Source organism: Eublepharis macularius, chromosome 12, assembly GCF_028583425.1.
Source record: "Eublepharis macularius isolate TG4126 chromosome 12, MPM_Emac_v1.0, whole genome shotgun sequence".
Classification (NCBI taxonomy): Eukaryota; Metazoa; Chordata; class Lepidosauria; order Squamata; family Eublepharidae; genus Eublepharis; species Eublepharis macularius.
In genome coordinates, this window is record NC_072801.1 from 39,090,634 (window position 1) to 39,098,050 (window position 7,417).

Sequence of the window (7,417 nt, forward strand, 5' to 3'; positions counted from 1 at the left end):
CAAAAAAGCCTCTTCTGGCAAAGATATTCCGAGCTAAATGAATGCAAGAGGGATTGCAGAAGTTTACACACCAAAGCTGAGTGCTGCTTCTGACAAGATTGCTCAGGGACAAATATGTTGACAGCATCCTTAATTATAGTAGTTTTGCTCATTCAGAATTGGATGAGTCAGAAGAGATGGAGCAGTAGTAGATCAATTATCCTTCCCTTCTCCTTGCTTCAGTCAGAATCTATAAGTTGGGTCATTATGTTTCTGGACCAGTTCTTCTTTTATTTCTTGTGTACAGTAATCAGTGATCATAGCTGTTTCAAATTTCTTTCTCTTCGTAACCCCATCCCCTCCCCAACTCTTCCTTGATACTTTCTCAATTGTTTACTACCTCTTTTTTGCCTGGCTGTCCCAGAATAGAGTCTCCAACATTGCTTCTGCAACATTTTCACTTTTAATCGATCATAAGACAGGCAGTGTTCTATAATGGTTAGAGTACCAGACTGGGAATAGGGAGACTCAGGCTGAATCCCTGCTTGCTTGCTATTCAGAGCCAGTGTGATGAGAGAGCTGTTGTGGTGTAGTGGTTAGTGTCAAACTAGGATCTGGGAGTCTCTGGTTCGAAGCTTGTCAGGTGACCTTGGGCCAATCACATACGCTCAGGATAAAATGGAGAGGAGAACAATGTAAGCAGCTTTGGGTCCCCACTTAGGTAGCTCAGGTAGCTGTGGGGATAAAATGGGGAAGGGGGTGGGATAAGAAGGCATTAAATAATGCATGAATAAACATGGTTTCTGTCATAGGAGGAAAAAACCCAAAGAAAGCAAAACTTCATAGAACTAAAGAACAAGCTCCTCCAAGTGAAAACCAATGATACACTAAGCAAAGTTGTGTAGATTTAGGAATTTGCATAGAGCTGTGGGCCTGCAAAGAACTGCAGGAGGAGGGCACACTATGGAAGTTGTTCTGCATCCTCCCTCCCTCCCCCCACAAATCTCCCTTGCCCTTTCCCCATCAGCTCTGAGCTTCTTGCAGCATTTCATCCCTTCTGCAGTTTTTCCAGTGCTAATTAAACTATTTGTTGCATGGAAGAGTGTTTTTAATCAATTTGCAAAGACATATTTTTCTGCTTATTGTGAGTATGTAAATATCTCCACTTGATCTATGGGTGACCTCTTGTGTAGCATTGCTCATCCACATAGAGGCCAGTCAATTATCTATTGGATATAGTAATCTGCTTCAAAGACGGAGATTTTCCTAAACAAATAATGAGGAGGACTTAGAATCTCTCTACACAAGACATCTTACATGGGGATGCTCATGTGAAAGATCTTACACTTGTTCTCCCATTGTGGATACACATGCACTGCTAGGGAGACAGAGTATACTTGAATACAGGACCATACAGAAAGTAAGCCACTTGAGCATTCCCGTGTAAGATGTCTTGTGTAGAGAGATTCTTAGAGAAATGGAAGGAGGGAAAACTGTAAAGACTGGAAATAGGAACAGAGCTCAGGAAATAAGGAGATATAAGGTCACCCTTCCCAGCCACGGTTTAGCATCCGAGATTTTACCAGGAACTGTTTACATGCTTTCAAGATTTTCTGATCCACAGTAAGGGCAAGAAACTTATGTTTGTTCTTAATGAGATTATTTCTCTGTCGATTGCCAAGGTTTCTTCCATGCTTTCATCTAGAAGCACAGAATAAAAACAGCTGTTCCTGTAGGAGTTCATTTGATTCTGCTTGCACGGCTGTCCTCTTGGTATTATAACTAATTCCTTTATTAACAATACTGATTAACTTTATAACCAATCATTAACATGATTATTTTAAAAGAGTTCATCATCAGCTATGGAATTCTACAATAGTCTGGTCAGGAACTGATGGGTGCGTCGTTCTCTAGGTGTGGATGAAGAGCAACAATTTGTGTTCAAGTGCTGTGTTCCAGTCAAAATGATCAAACAGCTCTTTGGAAACTGCCTATTATATTAATTATAGTTAATTACAGATTGCAAGTTAATTCAGTCTTACCTTTACACAACATGCTATGACACACACTCATTTGAATTTTCATGACCAACCTCTTCCATGCTAGTATAAAAGCTAGATCCTTGCATATAAAACTGAGTTTTAAGAGAGGCAAGTCAACTAACAGGTCTGTGCTCCAAAAATTCAGACTGGGGGCTTTGCTGTCTATCCCCTTTTCTTTTGGAACTTTCCTCTGGCAGTGCCAGAAGAATCTGTTGCAAGCAAGCAGCCTCTTGGTTGGCAATCAATCTCAGGCAAGGTGTGGGTGTTGTGGCTTTGTGTGCGTGTCTTTAACGCTGAAGAACACAGACTGGAGATGTTATTGACTTTTGATTTCAAAAATGGGTGAGGCCAGAAGCTAGAGCCAGGAAAGGACCCGGTGAGTCAAGAGTGGCTCCAGAACCAAACCCCACGGCTCATGATGGAATCTGACAGGTTGAAATGTGGTGGATCAGATTAAGAAATGCAGTAGTGGTTAGAGTATAAGACCTGGGAGATTCAGGTTCAAATCCTCACAATGAAACTCATTGGGTAACCTGCTTGGCCCAATCAGTCTTTCTCAGATGATCCTGCCTAGCAGGGTTATTGATAAAATGAAAGAGGGAAGAGAAGTATATATGCTTCTCTGAGCTTGGTAAAAATATACCAGCTAAATAAAGTCCTACAGACCTGGTGGTTTTATGGGTAAAGTTTTGCACAATCTGGTTATTTAGGCTCACACCACTGGCTACCAGACAGAACATGACTTTAAGACTTGACCAGTAAAATACTGGATATGGCCAATAATTTTATCCTAAACTGAAAGAACAGATGTTGCTCTTCAGTTGATGAATTGGGATAGGCCCTTTCAAGGAAGAACACAAGCTGAAGACCAATAGCAAGGAAAGGTGTTAATTAAAATTTCCTTCCCCTTGGGGGATAGTCATCCAGATTGGCTTGGGCTATACAAGGGTCGAATCCACATTACTCATTCTAAGTCGCATGTTCCCCGCATTCCCCACGCAATCCCGAGTGCCGGTCACATTACCTCATTAAACAGACGCATTTCATTCGCATTTCTCCCGAATATGTGGTCACAGGTTTTCAACGGGAGTTTCACGGTGGCCGTGAACGGGCCAATGCGCAATTTACGTGGGTTTTTTTAAAAACCACCCCCCTTCCTGTCTCTCCGGCCGTTCCGAGAGTTCCTATTGGCTGATTCAACTTGCAAGTGCTCCGTAGTCTGCAAAAGACTGTTTTTGACTTCATAGCATTGGATTTATTGATTATGCTGTTTCTGAATCAAATCTGGTAGTTTGAAAAATCATTTTGGGGTGAATCCATTCTCAGAACGGACTCGTGAAACTTCCTTTTTAACTGTTTTTTATTTTTTTATTTTATATTACTGTAATATCGAAATTATGAAATATCGAAATAATGACACTCCAAGGAAGTGAAACTTCAGTAAACTTCAGGCACTGAACTGTCCTGCATAGGAAATGCCCACAAAAGCTTCCCACATGCTTCCAAATTTCCAAAAAAGAAATGGGAGAGAGCCATCAGTGCTGTCAGTGGGGGAAAGAGAGGCATCATTATCTTCAATGATGTTTCTTTATAAGGTAAGATCGAAATAACGGAAAAGTGTGCTAAATTTTTTTTTAAAAAAATGGGCGGGGAAAAAAAGGTCCCGCCCAAAAAAGCGGTTTTTGAGCGGCCATGTGACCGGAGGGATGCGCAAGAAAGACGGATTGGAAGCAGGGATGTGAACGAAGAGGAAAAAATCACGGATTGGAGGCAAACGGAAGATATCCGATAAACATGCGGGTAATGGGTGAATGTGGATTCGACCAAGGTTTCAAGAATTTAGCAGGAATATATACTGTCTGGATACTGATATGGAAAGGTAAATAGGAGATTGTGATGAAGGAAAGGCTACATTTTTGGGTACACTATTCTCAATGGCCTGAATTGCACAGGAACTGCTATTCTTGCCTAGTATCTTCAGAATGGACTTCAGTTTAGATTATAATCTGATATTGAGGCATGACGAAAGGTTTATACCTTTTTACCTCACAGCTCCTTTTGCAGAAAGTATTAGATATTCATCGTGAGCAGACAAGAAATGAGCAAGTTGGTGGTGGGGATCTTTCCTTCTGCCCCTTTCCTCCGCTATTCTTGTACTTTTTAGATATGACTGGAAAAGACTCTGTAGCTAAACGTGTTGATTGTATTTATGGATTTACTAATAGAGATTACTGACTGGCCCTGGCTGACTTCATTTGGGAAAGGCTGATAAAATTTTGTAGCCTTGATGTTCTATGATTCCTTCGTGCTGGGACAATGGTCCCAGGGCCAGCTGGTCAGAGGTGAAAGTAAGTAGTTGGTATGGAATACTGGTTAAAAAAAAGTTGGCCAAAATGGTATCTGCTATCTTCTTCTCTGAGCTCCACGGGAAAGACAGTATTGCTAAGAACTGTAAGTTACTTCCACCCCTGTAGCTGATGATTAAATTATTCTAACTGAAACACAAAATATCTTTGATCTTGGTTCCCAGGCAAAAGAATGACAGCAGCATCCTCATGCCTGCCATGGAGACACATCTAGTTGAGCACTTAACATAACAAGTGTCCAACAACACAAATGTACCTGCTGGCTCAGCTGATGTGAAGATGAATGAGAGGTGAAGAATGGGACATCTGTGCTCAGCTGTACTAATAGTAGCACAAAAGCAACAAGATCCTAAATCCATTGCTCTGGATGGCTGGAAAGTCATGAGATTCAAAACCACGTCATTCTCCCAAGATGGGACCTCTTACAAATTAACCCATTAACCCTCATAACCCAGAGCTCAGTGGGACCAAAAGAAATAGTAGAAATGCTGAATACAATCACCAGAGCAAGTTGCCTGTAGAGCAGAGAGCTCTAAGTGACTCAGGGGGCTGTGCTAAAAGTTAGGACTAGGAGGTGTCTTCTGTAGCTTGCTTCATAAAAAGCAGGCTGGCAAGGTACTGAATCCTCCTTGCATCTGGTGAGGCTTCCTTGCAAATTTCACCCTCCCTGTCAATTTTTGCAGTGCAGAATCATAGAAATATAGAGTTGGAAGGTACCCCATGGGTCATCTAGTCCAGCCCCCTGCACAATGCAGGAAATGCACAGCTACCCCCCTCCCCCACCGACCCCTGCTCAATGCCCAGAAGAAGGCAAAAAGTCTCTAGGATCCCAGGCCAATGTGGCCTGGAGGAAAATTCCTTCCTGACTCCAAAGTGAAAATCGACATTGCCTGGAGCACATAAGCAAGGGCCACAAGAGCTGAGCACCAGCTCATCACTTCCTGTCCTCCCTTTCACGATCTGCCTAAGCTCATACTGAGTCATAGCATCAGCATTACTGACAGAAGGGCATCTAGTTTCTGCTTCAAAAACCTCCAAAGAAGGAAAATCAGTAAGCAAAGGAATAATTTACCCCCACCTCATGCCTTCCCATTCTGTTGCATTCAGAGAATTTGAGGAGTTCAGATTACCCCAGTAAACATGGACTTGAGAAAGCTTGTTTGTCAAGACCCCCTGGAGATTCACAAAAATGAGATTTGCAAACTTGTTAGAGAATAGCTGCAGAAGGACAACGATGGGAAAGAAGTTTTCAAAAAGGCCAGCTGCATTGTGGCAGTGAAGCAAAGTAGCGTTCTGAGTCAGCAAAGAAGCAGCGGCTGATGATGCCTCTGAAGACAGATAAAGGAGGAGACCAAGGGAGAGGCCAGGGAAAGATTCAGCAGACAGCGGTGTGCATCATTAGCATGAATCTAATAAGCTTAATTGCAAAATGATGAGCCCTTGTTGCTAGCCTTTTCTTTTTCTTTTTGCAATTTGGAGCATCCTGCACGTTGGAGGTCCTCTTGTGGCTGTGTCTCACTCTCCACCTGATTTTTCTCCTGTTTGTCCTAAACTCAAGCAAAGGGGTATGTTTAGAGGGAAGAAGCAGAGGAGCTGATCTGTGCCATGAAGCCCTGATATCGGGAGTCAACTTCATAAGAAGGAGTATGGGCACCACCCATGAGGAAAGAACACAGCTGAAAAATATTATTGAGACTAAGGTTATTGCAAAAGTGTCATCCTCTGGCCAGTCAGAATTGTTTTTAATTGAGAAGTTCTGTCTGGGAAGAATATATATGCTCAAGACTATCTCACACAGCTATTATGTACAGACTCTGCCCTCTTGAGGTCTCCATAAAACAGCCCCAAGCAAATTTCAGAAATGGTGTTGTCTAATGGGAGCTTACAAAGATAAGCGTGGCTCCCCCAAGAACTGCTCCCAGTTTCTTTTGAAAGAACTCACGTTTATTTAAACAGTATACAGCCTGAGCCAAGAGACCTCAGCTGCAGCCACTCCGGTTTCCATTTTACATCATCTACTCCTAGTTCTTCCTCATAGACTAGGATTGCCAGGCCTAATATGGCAACCAATGGGAAACAAGGGGGGCTTTTGGTGACAGCATGATGTCACTTCTGGGAAAATTTTGGAAGCAACATCATGCTTCTCTAGGAATTGTCAGAATTTTCAGTAATTCCTAGAGAGGACTAATGTCACTTCTGGAGAAAACATGGAAATAATGTCAGTCCACTCTAGGAAGCACCAGAAACTCTATTGTTTTATCAGAGTTTCCAGCAATTCCTAGAGAGGTGTGACATCATTTCTCCCAGAAGTGACATCATGCTACAAGCCCAACAGCCATTTTTAATTTTATTTTTCTCCTCCTACCTCTGAGTGGTGGTAGACAGCAGGAGCTGGAGCATGGGATCTCTCTCCCTCACCATGGGTCTGGCAACCCTATCCCAGACTCCACCAGGGGACAGAAGGCCCCTACTTCAAACATTAATTCTTTATTAATTATATAACCCTTTTGTTACCTGTTACCACAGGAACGAATTTCCTGAGAGATTCCAGAATCTGCTTCTGAGGAGATATCTAGCAGGGCTGTGCTAATGCTATTGAAAATCCTTTCTTAGGATAGGGACTGAATCACATAATCTCTGGGATCCTATCTTCACCTGTCAGTCTAAATTCACTGACCATATGTGGCAAAGCTGGGGGGGGGGAGTTCCAAAAAACCAAATATCATGTATCCTCCAAGCCAACTTCAAATTAGAGCCAGATTCATCTAGATTTGATGGCTAGGTTGGCTCTTTTTTAATATTAATGTTGACAACCCTTCCCAGATGTATGTCCCCTCATGCAAGGAAGGAGGTGAAGAGAAAGGCTGGTAGCAGCCATGCAGCTCAGGCTTATGACTTGGACTCTACCATGAGCATTCACAACACTGGCCAATGATGCCAGGGAGCACAGCTGCATTTCCCATGATTCTTTGATATGACTGGAAATTGCCATGTATTGTGTGCAGCAGTTTCTTGGCCTAAAGTCAACAT